Below are 16,343 nucleotides of genomic sequence, written 5' to 3'. Positions count from 1 at the left end.
CCAGCAAACCTCAAACACACCACCTGTCTCCCGTCTCTTCCAAAGTGCTTTAAATGGGTCCATTGGAATGCATGCTCTATTTGTAACAAACTTACCTCCATACACAACCTCTTCCTCTCAACCTTCTGGCGATAACTGAAACATGGCATACACAATCAGACTCTGCCTTACCTGCAGCCCCTTCACATGGCAGCCTCCATTTCACCCACACCTCCAGACCTGGAGGCAGACAATGGAGGTGGAGTTGGACTACATCACTCCCCACAGTGCATATTCACAGTTCTACCAAATTTCCCATCACTTATGTTCACATCTTTTGAAGTACATGCTACCTGGATTTTTAATCCATTCTCTATGCATGTTGCTGTGATCTATTGGCCCCCTGGACTACACCAACAGTTTATTGAAGTTTTCTCTGTATGGCTCGCTCACTTCCTATCTCTTCTGACACCTCCACCATCATCATGGGTGATTTCAACATCCCTATTGCTAATCCACGTCCCAATTCTGCTTCCAAACTACTCCCTCTAACCTCCTTCCTCTGCCTCACTTAGTGGATTGAATCCTTTACTCAGCAGGATGGCCATTGTCTTGATCAGTTTCTGATATCCTAAAAACTTCCTCCCCCCTCTCGGATCACCACCTTATTAGCTACACGGTCATCCCCAGTACTTTAACCTCTCTGCTGTCAAACTCTACCAAGCCTTCTTAACCCTATTAATTATCAACAGTTTTCCACCGCTCTCCAAACAGTCTCTCCCCAATCTCTACATTCTCCTCCCCTGATATGGCAGTACCTCATTTTCACCAAACCCTAGCAACAGCCCTTGATAAAGTGGCTTCAGATAATATTCATACTCCAAGTCGACTTCGATGTCAGCTGTGGCACATTAAAGTAACACAAAATCTTCAAAAACATTCCTGTAAAACAGAAAATCACTGGCGTAAATCTCATACCTCTTCGTATACTTCTGTCTACCACTCCTATCGAAATGCTCTGGACACTGCAAAACAAACATACTTCCAATCGCTCATCTCTGCTCAGGCTTTTATCCCCGAATGCCTTTTTTACACATTTAGATCTTTTCTCATCTCTCCCACCCCAAACCCTTCGACTACCATCAGTGCCCAGGATCTTGCTTCCTACTTCAAATACAAGATTGATAAGATCAGACTTGAAATGGTGTCATCTTCCTCAACAAGCAATCAGCTCAAATCCACCCTAACACCCTCTGACACCCTCTCTTCATTTGATTCCACAAATGAACATGAAGTATCTACTTATTTTATTGTCAGTATTGTCTTATTAATGTTTGTTCCCAATTGTAAAGAGCTACGGAATTTGCTGGCACTATATAAATAAATGTTGATGATGATGATCTTCCTACTCTACCTCCTGGCCTCTAGATCCTATTTACTCACAAACTGGAAGATCCCTGTCTCCTGTGCTCATTCCACCTCCTACTAAAATATGTAATCTTTCTCTCTTTACTGATAACTTCCTGCCTTTATTTAAGCACACATTGATTACTCCTATTCTGAAAAAAACAAAATTGTGACCCAAACTCTCTCTCAAAAACACAGAAGCGCCAAGTGCACATGTTATAAGATAAAGTGTACTATGCATCCAATACTTGGTCAACCATGGCTCTGCAATATGTCTGCCCCTGCAATGTATCAAGACAAAAAAAGTCTTTGTTAAAATATGCACATCCATTGTGCAGGAACCATACTACTGTTTTTAGTTGTCATCCCAGTTCCAGTGCTGTCAGCACACTGGGACATAAGTCTATCATTTATAGCCCAACATTAAGGAGTCTGAAGAACAAAAATAAACAATAAGTGAAAATAAAAGAGGTCAAGCGTCAAAAGCAACTGCTTCACAACTTGTGCTTCCTGTTCACGAAAAGAATATCATATTCATTCACATCCTAAACTTCCTGTTTATGAACAGGCACACATTCAGATCCTATGACAATGTGCATGTCTGGATACATAAATCTATTGTCAGTTTAAATCCAAAAATGGCAATTATGGTGAAAATGACTTACACATAATACGTAGACTTCCATTACACCCTACTTTCTTAGAGGGATGAATGTAGTGTCAAAATATGTTATTTCCAATGTAACATGTCTATTATGCTCATCCTCAGTTGCTTCTTTTACAATTCTCTATAGGACTAAATAATAAACACTCTCCTGATTATTTGCTTAGTGTACAAACATCTATCATAGGAATGAGAGCTCAACTGATAACTGCTGACAACATGTGAGATATCACCAGCCAAGATGTATAGTGCCAACTCCAAACTATTAAATAAAATATAACATATTGGGGCTCATTTAAAAATGAATGGATTTTCATTCTGAGAGTAGTAAAAGAGAATGCGTATATAGTAAACACTCCTGTTTGGTTCCTTAGTGTACAAACATTTATCAGAGAAATGAGAGTTCAACTGATAGCTGCTGAAAACATCTGAGATATCACCAGACAAGATGTATAGTGCTAACTTAAAAATATAAAATGTTTAATGTATTGGTGCAGATAAAAAAGTGAATGCACCCCTAGTTTCACTGCATCCTTGAGGCCACTTGGGAGTTCTCTACCATTCATCTCTCCCCCTATGACTTCTCTTGTCTGGCTTTTGCCAGTCACATACCTAGGCTCTCTGCCGGTCCACCTAATGATTCGCTCATCACTCCCCATCCATTCCCGGCACTGAAAATGGCTGACCATTACTTCATATGGTCACCTTCTTTCTCCTCCTTCTGTTCCCTTTCCTCTCCTCCACTGGTTGTCATCATACCTCTTCTCACCCCAATTTCTCTTATCCTGTTAATCTTACTCCATTAATATTCTCATGACTTTAAATGATGTTTTATATAATGTAAAGGGCCTCAACTCCCATCCAAAAACCTGCATGCCTCTTTCCACATTCTGAAAGGCGATTTGGTCTTTCTGCAGGAGACCCATTTTATTAAACATCTCCATCCTGAGCTTAGATCAAAAAAGTACCCCTTGACATATCATACTTGTGACTGCAAATAGAAAAAGTGCGGGATTGAGATCCTTTTTTGCCCATCACCTCAACTTGACACAGATGGCAGATTCCCGTTCCTCATAGGCCCCTTAAATAATATATCCTGCACCTTTGTCAACCTCAATATTCCTAATGTTTCGCAACCTAATTTGTTAAAAAAAATTGGGTTCTCTGCTAGCACATGTTAGCCAAGGTGAACTGATTGTTAGTGGGGACCTTAATTAGTTCCTTGATCCTGGTCTTGATAGATCTGCGTCTCCTGATGCTCAATCCATCCGGAGAGATTGCTAGAACTCCATGTCCTAAAGCTTCATAATCTATATGATTCTTGGCAAATCTTTGACCCTCTTGCCAAAGACTACACCTTCGTCTTCCTGTCCACTCCACCTATTCCAGAATCGACATGATCCTGCTCAGTTATGACCTTGCCCTCAAGCTCATCTCCTCCCATATCTACAGTACTACCAGGTACGACCACACCCCTATCCTTGCAACCCTCTCTTCTTTAGCCCTTATGCCCACTTAAAATATCTCCCTACCAAATATTCCGACATGAATGAGGCTCCTGATATCTCCTCTGCTGGTTGATAAGGATGACAAATTCCACCAGATTTGGACACGCTGGTTTTTCCTTTAATTCTTCCCTCCCCTCCATTCCTCAATCATATCCCCCCTTCCCCTTGTCATTTGATCGGATTCCCTGTCTTATCTCACTAGTCATCCTCTTACTGACCCAACCTCTCTTTTCTTCTTTTTGCTTTTACCTACCAGAGGCAAAACATGTGATGACCAGTTCCTCCCTCTACCTTTCTTCCTCCCTCACCTCCTTGTCCCATAAATATGAAAATACAGAAAATAATATGTGTACAAACTTAGTGGTATATTACTTATGGACATGTTTTTGATTCGGTTTTTGATTCTCGTACTTTTCGTGGGATTGTCACTTTCCTACCATTTTTGTATTTCTTGTATATCTTTGCAATACCCTATGATTGGTTCCTGGTTTTGATTTCCACTTGTTTCTTTCATAATAAAGTTATGAAAAAATAAAAAGTGAATGCATTTGATTTCCAAATGTAGGAATAAAAATGCGCATTTATGTGCATATCAGATTCGGGCATATCTCAACTGTGTAACAAGTATGTATAGTTCCACTCTACGTTGCACTATCCTATTTTTACAAATTATAATAATGTAATGAAGTGTCATATACTGTACACAAGACAGAATAGTGTTTTGACAATGCTATTAATAAAAGTCAGATTTTCAATATAAAGTGTAATTATATGCACTTTTTGGAATTATAACACTAATACAATATAAATTAAATTAAATACAAAAATCTTTTGCTTACCTCCTTAAAAATCAAGTGGAAATATTCTTTCCTGTTGCAATCCAAATGGAAATCTCAATTAAGTAATATGAATATACAGCTGAGACTTCTATACCGACATTAATATCATCTAGTGGGGTCCATACACAATCAGCCAATCAAAACAGCGATATGATCATCATCGCCTATTGTGGCACCTGTCCTCCATCACCTACAGCTCCTAAAGCATGTATCTGTTGCAATTACGTGAACAGGCCCTAACTTTATTGAGCTTTCCACACACATTCTATATCTCCAGGCATAAGGAGAGATATGCAAAAAAAAAAACTATACATGTATATATGTGTACACATTTCTTTTTGCTGTGCCAGTGCAGTACGGATATGCATATTTAAAAAAAAAAAAAAAGTATATATACATCTGATCCTAAATGAGCCTCACTGCCTTTATGTCTAAGTTGCCATTGTTTTTATTGCTGGTACAATTTAGTCACAGGAAACAAAAATGACAATACACAAGGAAATATGACAAACGTTCTGTGTATACAGGCTTCATTAGTGATTTCCAGGTCTTTGTAACAAGAAAACATGTTGTAGTCTGATCTTACCACATAGCTTTCTTTGAATTAGGGATCAGCAGGGCCACCGAGAGGGGGGGGCGGGTACTAATTACCCGGGCCCGGTCATGCCAGGGGGCCTGACTCGGGCCCACACTGCCCATTTTTTGGGGTTTTTTTTAACTTAATTTATTTTTTTCCAGGTTTTTTTTTTTCGGGGGGGGGGGAGGGGGGGTCTCTACGTTGGTGTGGGGAGCAGGGTATTAAAAAAAATACATACGCATACTCACGTGATCGCGGCGCCTGTGTCCCTCCTCCTTCCACTCTGCTGTTTACACTGAATGTCGGGCTTGGTGTCATCAAGTCACGCCCAACATTCAGTGAGGAGCAGCGCAGAGAGGACCAAGAAAGAAGATAGAAGGCGGAAGAGAAAAGAAAAAAAGAAAAGAAAGGAGCTAATACAAAGGTAAGTAAAAAAAGGGAGGACAGCAGAAAAGCACAAGGAGAGAGGCACAGTTTGAGGAAAAAGGGGGGAGAGAGGCACAGCATGAGAAAAAAGGGGGGAGAGAGGCACAGCATGAAGAAAAAGGGGGGAGAGAGGCACAGCATGACAAAAAAGGGGGGAGAGAGGCACAGCATGACAAAAAAGGGGGAGAGAGGCACACACACATACATCAGAACACTACCGTTCTATAGCAAACCTCAAACACATCACCTGTCTCCCCTCTCTTCCCAAGTCCTTTAAATGTGCCCTTTGGAATGCACGCTCTGTTTGTAACAAACTTACCTCCGTTCATGATCTCTTCCTCTCAAAAAACTTCAACCTTCTGGCAATAACAGAAACATGGCTCATGCAATCAGACACTGCCTCACCTGCAGCACTTTCACATGGTGGCCTCCATCTCACCCACACCTCCAGACCTGAAGGCAGACAAGGAGGTGGGGTTGGACTACTTCTCTCCCCACAGTGCACATACACAGTTCTACCAAATGTCCCATCACTCACGTTCACATCTTTTGAAGTACATGCTATTCGCATTTTTAATCCATTCTCCCTACGTGTTGCGGTGATCTATCGTCCCCCTGGAGCACACCAACAATTTATTGAGGATTTCTCTGCATGGCTCCCTCACTTCTTATCTTCAGACATCCCCACCATCATCATGGGTGACTCAACATCCCCTTTGATAACCCACCATCCAAAGCTGCTTCCAAACTACTCTCTCTAACATCCTCACTTGACCTCTCCCAGTGGATTGAATCATCTACTCATAAGGATGGCCACTGCCTTGATCTTGTTTTCTCTAGACTATGCTCAGTTTCTAATTTTATTAATACACCCTTCCCCCTCTCGGATCATCACCTTATCAGCTACACTCTCACCCCCACTGCTCTAACCTCTCTACTGTCTAACTCAACCAAGCCTCCTCATACTCGTAGAAATCTTAATTCTATTAATCTTCAACAATTTTCCACCTCTCTCCAACACCTTCTCTCCCCTATCTCTACATTCTCATCCCCTGAGATGGCAGTACCTCATTTTCACCTAACCTTAGCAACGGCCCTTGATCAAGTGGCTCCAGCGACACTTCATACTACACGTCGACTTCGATGTCAACCGTGGCACACCAAAGCAACACGAAATCTTCAAAAACTGTCCCGTAAAGCAGAACGTCACTGGCGTAAATCTCGAAGCTCTAATGACTTCTTCACATATACTTCTGTCTACCACTCCTATCGAAATGCTCTGGACACTGCAAAACAAACATACTTTCAATCTCTTATCTATGCTCAGGCTTCTAACCCCAAACGCCTTTTCAATACATTTAATCATCTTCTCAATCCTCCCACCCCGAACCCTCCATCTACTATCAGTGCTCAGGATCTTGCTTCCTACTTCAAGGACAAGATTGACAAGATCAGACTAGAAATGGTATCCTCTTCCTCAACAAGCCATCAGCTCATTTCCTTCCCACTACCCTCTGACACCCTTTCTTCATTTGACCCCACAAATGAAGAGGAAATTTCTACGCTCTTCTTATCTTCCTACTCTACCTCCTGTCCTCTTGATCCTATTCCCTCGCAAATTGGTAGATCCCTGTCTTCTGTGCTCATTTCACCTCTAACTCAAATCTGTAATCTCTCACTCTCTACTGGCATCTTTCCATCACTATACAAGCATGCAGTGATTACTCCTATTCTAAAAAAACAAAACTCCGACCCAAACTCTCTCTCAAATTACCGTCCCATCTCTCAGCTCCCTTGCCCCTCCAAGCTTCTAGAGAGACTTGCCTACACTCGCCTCACACGCTTTCTTTCCGCAAACAACCTGTTGGATCCTCTTCAGTCTGGCTTTCGTTCTCAACACTCCACAGAGACTGCGCTGACCAAGGTTGTTAATGATCTGATCACTGCTAAGACTGAACGCCATTACTCTCTCCTAATTCTCCTTGATCTCTCGGCTGCATTTGACACCGTTGACCACTCTCTTCTCATACAAACGCTGCAATCCCTAGGTCTTCAAGACACAGTTCTATCCTGGTTCTCATCTTACCTCTCTAATCGCTCTTTCACTGTTAATTTCTCTGGAGCCACCTCTGCTCCGCTTCCCCTATCAGTTGGAGTACCACAAGGCTCGGTGCTAGGTCCTCTGCTGTTCTCTATCTATACCGCTTCTCTTGGAAATCTAATAAGTTCCTTTGGCTTTCAGTATCATCTCTATGCGGATGATACCCAAATCTATCTATCCTCTCCTGATATCTCGACATCTGTGTTGTCCCGTGTAACTGACTGTCTTTCTGCCATTTCATCTTGGATGGCCTCTCGTCAACTCAAACTTAATCTTTCTATAACAGAGTTAATAATATTCCCACCCGCCAACAAGAGCATACCTGACATTTCTATCTCTGTTGATAACATGACCATAAATCCCACCCCACAAGCTCGCTGCCTAGGTGTAATCCTTGATTCACGCCTATCCTTTGTTCCCCACATTGACTCTATATCTAAATCATGTTACATACATCTAAAGAACATTTCCAGAATCCGCACATATCTCACACAAGACACTGCTAAAACCTTAATTCATGCACTAATCATCTCCCGCATTGACTATTGCAATTCCCTCCTTACTGGTCTTCCCAAAAACAGACTTGAACCCCTAAAATCTATTTTGCATGCTTCGGCAAGACTGATTTTCCTTGCAAATAGCTATTCCTCTGTTGAATCACTCTGTATGTCTCTACACTGGCTGCCTGTCTTCTACCGAATCCAATATAAAATACTTTTACTAACCTACAAGGCCATCAACAAAGCTGCACCAACATACATCTCCTCTCTTGTCTCAAAATATCTCCCAACTCGGCAACTCCGTTCTGCAAAAGATCTGCGTCTCTCATCCACCCTCATTACATCCTCCCATTCCCGGTTACAGGACTTTTTTCGGGCTGCACCCACTCTATGGAACTCTCTCCCTCGCACAATAAGACTCTCCTCTGTTCTACAAACTTTCAAGCGTTCTCTGAAAACCTACCTATTCAGACAAGCTTATAATATTCCTCAACCACCATCTTAACCTCACTACCTTTAGCCTGTTACACAATTTCACACAAGACAACTACCCCCGGACCAACATTGTTGTGTGACAGGATCATTTAGCTTATGAGTCACCCTACCTTTGCAGTCTGGCTGGGCCAAGATGCAAAATGTATACTTAACCTCATGTGTCAATCTCCCATTGTCCCATAGATTGTAAGCTTGCGAGCAGGGCCTTCTCACCTCTTTGTCTGTTTTACCCAGTTTGTTTATTACGTTTGTCCCCAATTGTAAAGCGCTACGGAATATGTTGGCGCTATATAAATAAATGATGATGATGATGATGATGAGTATGAGGAAAAAAGAGGGAGAGGCACAGCATGAGGAAAAAGGAGGGAGAGAGGCAGAGTATGAGGAAAAAGGGGGGAGACACAGTATGAGGAAAAAGGGGAGAGAGGCACAGCATGAGGAAAAAGAGGGGAGAAAGGCACAGTATGAGGAAAAAGGGGAGAGAGAGGCACAGCATGAGGAAAAAGGGGGGAGAGAGGCACAGCATGCGGAAAAAGAGGGGAGAGAGGCACAGCATGCGGAAAAAGGGGGGAGAGAGGCATAGTATGAGGAAAAAGGGGGAAAGATAGGCACAATAGTGGGACAATTAATTTAATATGGAGTGGTTTGGGGGCTACTGAATGTGGGGGTGAGTTTGGGGAGAATGTGGTATCTTTATTAAATGTGCCTATGAATTATTTAATGGCAGTGATGGTTGCGGGAAATAGGTATATTTCTGAAATGTAAATACTATTAATTTGTTGCTGGGGCTGTTTGTAGGGAGGGAAATAGGTTTAATTAGTAAATGTGAATACTATTATTTTAATTTTGGGGCTGGAGGAAGGCCTAATTATTAATCGTGGGTGCTATTGATTTTCCGCCGGGGCTGGCTGTAATTTTCTAATTGTACCCATTTTTTTTTCTCCAAATAGGGCCCCCAACATTCCAGGATTCACAGACGACGCAACTAAAGAAACCTGCAGCCACAGGTTTTGAAAGTGAGAACAGATAGGAGAGAGCAGCAGAGTCTGTGAAATGTTGTCATTCTAGTTAACCAATCCAAATTTTTGGTGAACGTTCAATGGTGTACACAACAATGCAGGATTTTTTCCTGTAGGAGGGTGGCCTGATGATACATAGCCATTCCCCCAATTGTATGAACACACCCAGTAGTAATTTTGTGGCGACGGAACATTTTTTTACATTCTCAACTATGAGGGGGCAATAATAGGAAACTGTTTAAGTGACTTGGATACAGTTCAGTCTTTTTGACAAATTATACTTTACAATTGGCTAAGTACCAAAGGACTCAGTAAAACTTGTCTCCAAGAATAACTACAAGTCTCGACACAAAATATATTATAACTAAAAGGTATAAAGAAAATACAAGTTGCCTTTATTTTTATTTTGAGAAATCGCAATGATATACAGATACGAGTCAACAAATTAGTACATTGCGTAAGTAGAAAAAACAAAAAACAAAACAGGAAGCAAAGCAAGACATGAATAAATAACAATGTAACAGAAAATTAAGTAATGGATATGCAAGACATCAACAGAATGCCATTAAGGAAACAGGTAAGTATACCATTGTTACTCAGGATATTCAAACATCAATAACATTTTATAATAGTATAGAGGGGGATAAGGGAGGGGGGGCACTGGTCGTCACCTAAAGAAAATAGATAAATAATAAAAATAAAAAGAGAACATTCTTCCCTTTATCTTATTTTTTTTTTTTCAATAAAAGAAGTTCAGGAGAGAGTATTACCTGGGTATTTGGGACAGGGGTAACCGCTTCAGGAGTCAGGTCCCCTATGCCCATCACTTAACAGGAAGGAGTTGGTGCAGGAGCTAAGGGGTTATAAGTAAAGCCAAGGAGCCCAAATCTGGTGGAATTTATCGTCCTTATCGTGAAGGTGGTATGTAATCTGTTCCATCCGTGCAATGAACCAAATATAGGATCGCAGAGCCGCCATAGTGGGGGGTTCAACTTGTTTCCATGACTTAGCTACTAGTCATCGCGCAGCTGCAAGGACATGGGATGCCAATTTCGCAGACTGTCTATCATCATCAATCAGAGGGTAACAGAGAAGAAAAGACCATGGGTCTTTCCGGATGGGGCACGGAAGGAGGGAGGAGAGGAGGGCCCTAACTCGCTCCTAAAAGGAGGATATTTTAGGGCAGGACCACCAGATATGTAAGAAAGAACCCATGTGGCCACAACCCCGCCAGCATAATGGAGAACTAGAGGGGAACATTTTAGTAAGTTTGTCAGGGGTGTAGTACCATCTAACAAGTTGCCTTTTTAAATATTTATTTTGAATAATAGAGCAAACTTTATACTTAAAATCATGGCTATATGAAAGTAGGTTGTACTCTCATTGGAACAATGGAGAGGACGGTATTACAGCAGGTTGATATGGCAAATTCTCTTTACTTTAAGGGAGGACCTTATCACTTGGTTGAAATACATTTCTTAGTATGATCTTAATGTCTACTGAACATAAAATACATTTTTATAGATGCTCCTGATTGGAAAACATGTTATAGCATGCATACGAGACTTGTATCACTAGTAATCAGGACGTAGGCTTGCCCTTCCAAACCCTGTACCCTCCCGTTAGTACGCAGTTCTCTCTGGCTCCCGTCTGCACATCGCTATCTTGTGTTACCTGTTCCATGATCAACACCTGTGGTATTATTGCAAGAAACTTGTGCCTCATCATCGGTCCCATCCTCAAGCTATTCGCTTTCCAGTGCATCAGTTCTCTGCAATTCACCACTTCTCAGTTGGTTTCCTGTGTTAACTGTTCCACGATCCGAGAGCCACAACCTGTGCACCTCTTGCAGCCGATCAAGAACTACTGTATTGTTGCAGGAAGCTCATGCCTCATAATCAGTCCTGTTCTCAGCTATTCGCTTTCTAAAGACCTCAGCGCTTTGGTTCACTGCCGTTCACCTGAACCTCTGCATTTATCGTCCAGGGGTCCTGCTCCACTCCATGGTTCCATCTCACCCTGCTTTAATCCCCTTTAGAGGACCGCAACCTGCGGCTAGAGAGCGGCTAAGTCCATATTCCCTTGCGGTAATCCCTTGTGAATACCTCTCTACAGTTAGACTCCGCACCTCTCTCGGGGTAAGTCTATCTAGAGTGGGGCTTCAAGTTCTACTCCAAACTCAGGGTCCGTGACAGTAATACTATGAGTCGATGGCTGTGTGCCTCATCTTGAACAGTAAATAATATAACAATTAAACAAAAATATCTTGTGTAGTGAGAGTGGGGTAAAGAACATCATAAAAATAAAGGTTAAGTCCACTTGGCATCCCCTCTTAGTACACTATAGTTTTTACATCTCTACTTTACTTCCCATTCTTCCATTTACCCTTAACTTAATTCATCTTCTATTCCTCACTACCTATGTAGTTGACAATCCATTATCACACATCATCACTCACCCCAAAACTACTTATGCACAAAAATTTCATCTTTGTTCAGTTAACTATTATTCTCAATATAAAAATTCATTTTCCACCAAAACATTGCCTTTTGCCCTTTCATCTTTTTTTTTGTCTTTTTTTTCATCATCTCCCTCCTTCCAGTTCTTTGACCCATCTCTCCTTTCCCTCTTCTTCCTCACTACTTCGTCTTCATCCCATTAACTCCAACTGCATACCCATTAGCTACTTCAGTCTCTCAGAAACACACCAATTGCTAATCATTTGTACTAAAGCTACAATATATTTATCAATTATTTCTCTTTTATTCCAGTAATCCAATATGTAATTTCTCTATAAGTAACATATTATCAATTATGTTACTATTTGCTATTTTCCAAAACTCATGTTGTGCATTACCATGCAACATAGCAGTCAACACTATTCACCTTTCAATCCTTCATCATTTCCTCCCCTACCATCTACAGACCCAACTTTAATGTTCAACACCACTCTGGATATCCAAATCTAGAACATCTAAGCAGTGCTCAATGGAAAAGCTAAGAGTGGAATTTTTGTGCCCTGCTCAGAGGTTTATCTGGAGAGCGATCTTTATAAACATGGTTCCAACCAGAGAGTAGGCTGCACTGGAACAGAGGGGAAGCGAAAGAGACATATCACAACGAGAAAGAGTCAGTTCCTGAGGCACTAGGTGCCCCATCATCTTAAAGGAACAGGTGAACTCAACTTTTGAGAGCTAAATGTTGAGTCACTGCAACTAAGAACTGTGCTGGAGAGAAGGAGGGGCCCGATTCATCAAAGTTCGCAAACGCATATGCATCTGCCTTGCATACTTTGAGTGACGCAAACCGAAATAAGCACCTCAAACAGCAAAAACACACCCCCATGTGGTCTAAGCGACGGAAATAAGCAGCGCAAACGTTAGAAAACACACCCACCTGCGGATCTTTAAACATGCTACACGCATAAGCGACGGCTCTCAACTGATTGACGACAAGCCAAGCAATGCAAACCTCACGCCCACTGTGGGAGGGAACAACAGTTTGTTTACACACAACACAACATAAATGCCTGGGGCTTATTTTTACGACATAGCTCTCTACTCATTAATCACTGACAAATAACAATGATGTGCAACACTCTGGACGGTTGTTTTTCCTTTGCTACTAATTAACCTAATACACACTTGTAAAAAACACATTGCTCACGATCTGTGTTTAGGATTTCTTCGATTTCAAGTCGCCGTATAGTATGCAAAATGCATGCACATGGCTACATTAAAAACACATGAATAACGAATGTATTAAAATGTATGTGGTGTGAATACATCTTTGCCTTTTCAGCAAAATGAATGCATAGCATACTCTTCCATAAAGGATACATACAAGAGTGTATACAACCTCCACACAGAGGAAGGGTTTCTGTCTGGATTACAACTCAGGAATGACTGTATGCAAATGGGGACAGCTACCCGCTACCCCAACCTGAGACATGAAAATACACAGACAACACCAACAATACAGCATGCGTGCTACACAGACACCTCACACTTAATACTACTCTACATTATTCACACAAATTACTAACAAAATACCAATCTCACAGGTAGCTCACTGGTTAGCACTTTGGACTCACAACACAGCAGACATGAGTTCAAATACTGAGCATACCCATAACTAATGTGTGGACTGGAATCATTATCCTAACAAGATATGGGACACAATGCTTTCTTTTTTTATTTTGCATTTGTTATACACGCTCAACCATATTGTAAAATATGCCCTCTGATTTATACTGTATTGAAAGTAAATATTTATTTGGAGGGAAAATCCAAGAAGCCTCACGGCCTATACTTCACATGCACAGTATTAGGTGCATGCTAACATTGAGTATTCTAAATGGACTAAGAGGGGGGGGGGTGTTGTAGGTGACAGCTTCCTTGGAGGTAAATGCAACATTGTCAGCAAATAGACTTTCATCTGGATCCATGGCGTACACGTTATGTCACGTACTCAGCTGTATCCAAACAGGCCGCTCTCCACACTCCAGTACCATGGTCCTTTGCCTCGCTTGCACTTCTGCCTTACACCACTGACGCCACTTCTGGGTACACTTTCGAGGCTCTCTTCAATGTGTCACTGGCTTTGCTCTGTTACTTGAATGTAACCTTGGACTATCACTACAATGACATTTGTATTTGGGGGAATTGGTAACTAGCTAGAGCGTTTGACATTTTTGGATTTTATCTTGCACACAGGGCCTACAGATGCAATACCTCTTATAGGGGTGGCTTGTTCATGGAGGGCACATGTTACTTTTGGATTACATGCAAACAGCTAAAGAAATCCTTTTGTGTTATACAAATGATGTTATAAGCAAAACATCTTTCTTCATTACTCTTTTCGGACTATTATATATACCCACATGTTGTGTAATGAGATGAATAAAGACACACACACCAAGGTTTGTTTTTTTATAAAGTTATATATTTTTAAAACGCAACAATGTTTTCAAACTATTTACATATACAGCAGAGAAAAAATAAATAAATTGTCATTGAAATGAGGCCCAGTAGGCCAATTTAAAACGAAGGTTGCCTACAATATTTCCAATATGTAGGTGGAGGCCTTCCAGGTCCTCCACAATTTGACCCATGTGGGCCATAAGTTCTGCTGCGGTGGGTGGTGGTGGAGGCCAATTGCCAGCTTCCTCAGTGGGTGCTGAAAGAAATCAGAAATTAAACATTACATACATGGATACATATTTCATCAAACAGACAGGATTTACTAGAGATGTTTACTGTTACATTACTTTCAATACTTAGGCCTCTGGCCACAAAACCATTTGCACGCACATTAGACATTAAGAAGGCATTCGAATCAATGTACTAAATTCTGGTGAGCCACGGGGAGAGGGCCATGTACAGGGTTGTCTTATCCAGCATTATTGGCCCCAGGTCTATGCACTACATGGGCCACTACCTATACAATCACTCACAGGAATTCCAACGATTTTGGTGTATATTAGATTTTATAAACAAGTCATTAATATACTGACGAGTTGACCAGGCTAGCGGCCACATTTTTTTGCCCAATGCCCTGCGTGCCCATGTGTTAGGATGGCTATGGCTGTGGTTTAAGTGTTTAATGCGCCTAAAATGTATAGGCAGATATTATAAGTGTTCAACCTGTGGCATTTAAGGCACCATTTAATCAACATATGTCACAGCAGGGATTATGTACAAGTATAATGCACATGTCAATCTTGTATAACTATGTCCATCACTTATCGCAAATACTTACAATCTTCCAACTCCACTGCCTCTTGGCTGCCCGATGTGGAGTCCGCAAAATCCTGGGGCTCCCGGTCAGCCTGCTCCTCGTCCTCCTCCACCGCTGCTGCCACTGGCACCGGCACTGCCACCGCCTCCTCCTCCTCCTGCTCCTCCACTGCCATTGCCACTGGCACCGCCTCCTCCTCCTCCTCCGACACTGCCACTGCCACTGCCACTGGCACCGCCTCCTCCTCCTCCTCCGACACTGCCACCGCCTCCTCCTCCTGCGACACTGCCACTGCCACCGCCTCCTCCGACACTGCCACTGGCACCGCATCCTCCTCCTCCTCCGATGACAGTGGCACTGCCACCGCCACTGGCTGCTGCAACTCCTCCTCCTCCTCAGCTGCCTGCGCCTCGACGAATGCCCGGCGGCGTTGGCGGCGTTCCCAGCGTGCCCGGTCTGTTTGAAAAAAGGAAATATAAACAAAAGGACATGTTAACACAATCACCATTTGAAAAACATTTTTGTATTTTGACAATCAGGTGATCATACATATTTAATCAACTTTACATTGTCAGCAGGCATAAATATTTGCTACTAACAATGCAAGGAGGTAAACATGATGAACACAAAGCATTTCACATGACTTGTCAGCCCAGCACAGTGGTCTAGTGGTTAGCACATCTGCCTCACAGCACTGGCGTCAGGAGTTCAACTCCCTGATGATAGTTTCATATGTGTGGAGTTTGGAGGCTTGCTCCATATTTGCATGTGTTGTCTACCACACTCCCCAAACATACTACTGGCCGCCTAATTAGATTTTGTTCACATTTGCCCGTAGTATGTTTTTTTCATGTAGGTGCTTTTAAGTCATCAAACTCCCTTGGCCCTGGTCAATTAGTTCTCTCTTTACAGGACCACCGAATTAGTGGATGGAGGTCAAAAATCTTTGAATGTTGAGTATACTTTGGAAATCACCCTTTGTTGGGAGTACCTTACAGTCTAAAAGAGTCTAAATAGGCAGTTAAGTAATGATTGATTAGCTATATCTAGCACACTATCTAATCCGTTTGCATCTTATGGGAGCTTGCA

At 41.9% G+C, this 16,343-nt stretch overlaps 1 long non-coding RNA gene across 1 annotated transcript in view; it reads left to right on the top strand.

Moving 5' to 3' along the window:
• LOC142107952 (uncharacterized) overlaps positions 1-12,751 on the top strand; it is a 64,229-nt gene extending 51,478 nt beyond the window's left edge. Inside the window, exon 3 of the long non-coding RNA XR_012680052.1 lies at positions 12,441-12,751. This is a non-coding gene — a long non-coding RNA (uncharacterized LOC142107952). The remainder of the gene's footprint in view (positions 1-12,440) is intronic.
• The last annotated feature ends 3,592 nt before the right edge of the window (positions 12,752-16,343 follow it).

This window comes from Mixophyes fleayi, chromosome 11 (genome assembly GCF_038048845.1).
Source record: "Mixophyes fleayi isolate aMixFle1 chromosome 11, aMixFle1.hap1, whole genome shotgun sequence".
In the NCBI taxonomy this organism is placed as follows: Eukaryota; Metazoa; Chordata; class Amphibia; order Anura; family Limnodynastidae; genus Mixophyes; species Mixophyes fleayi.
The sequence above is the reverse complement of the archived record's forward strand: the minus strand, read 5'-3'. Positions and strand labels throughout refer to the sequence as shown.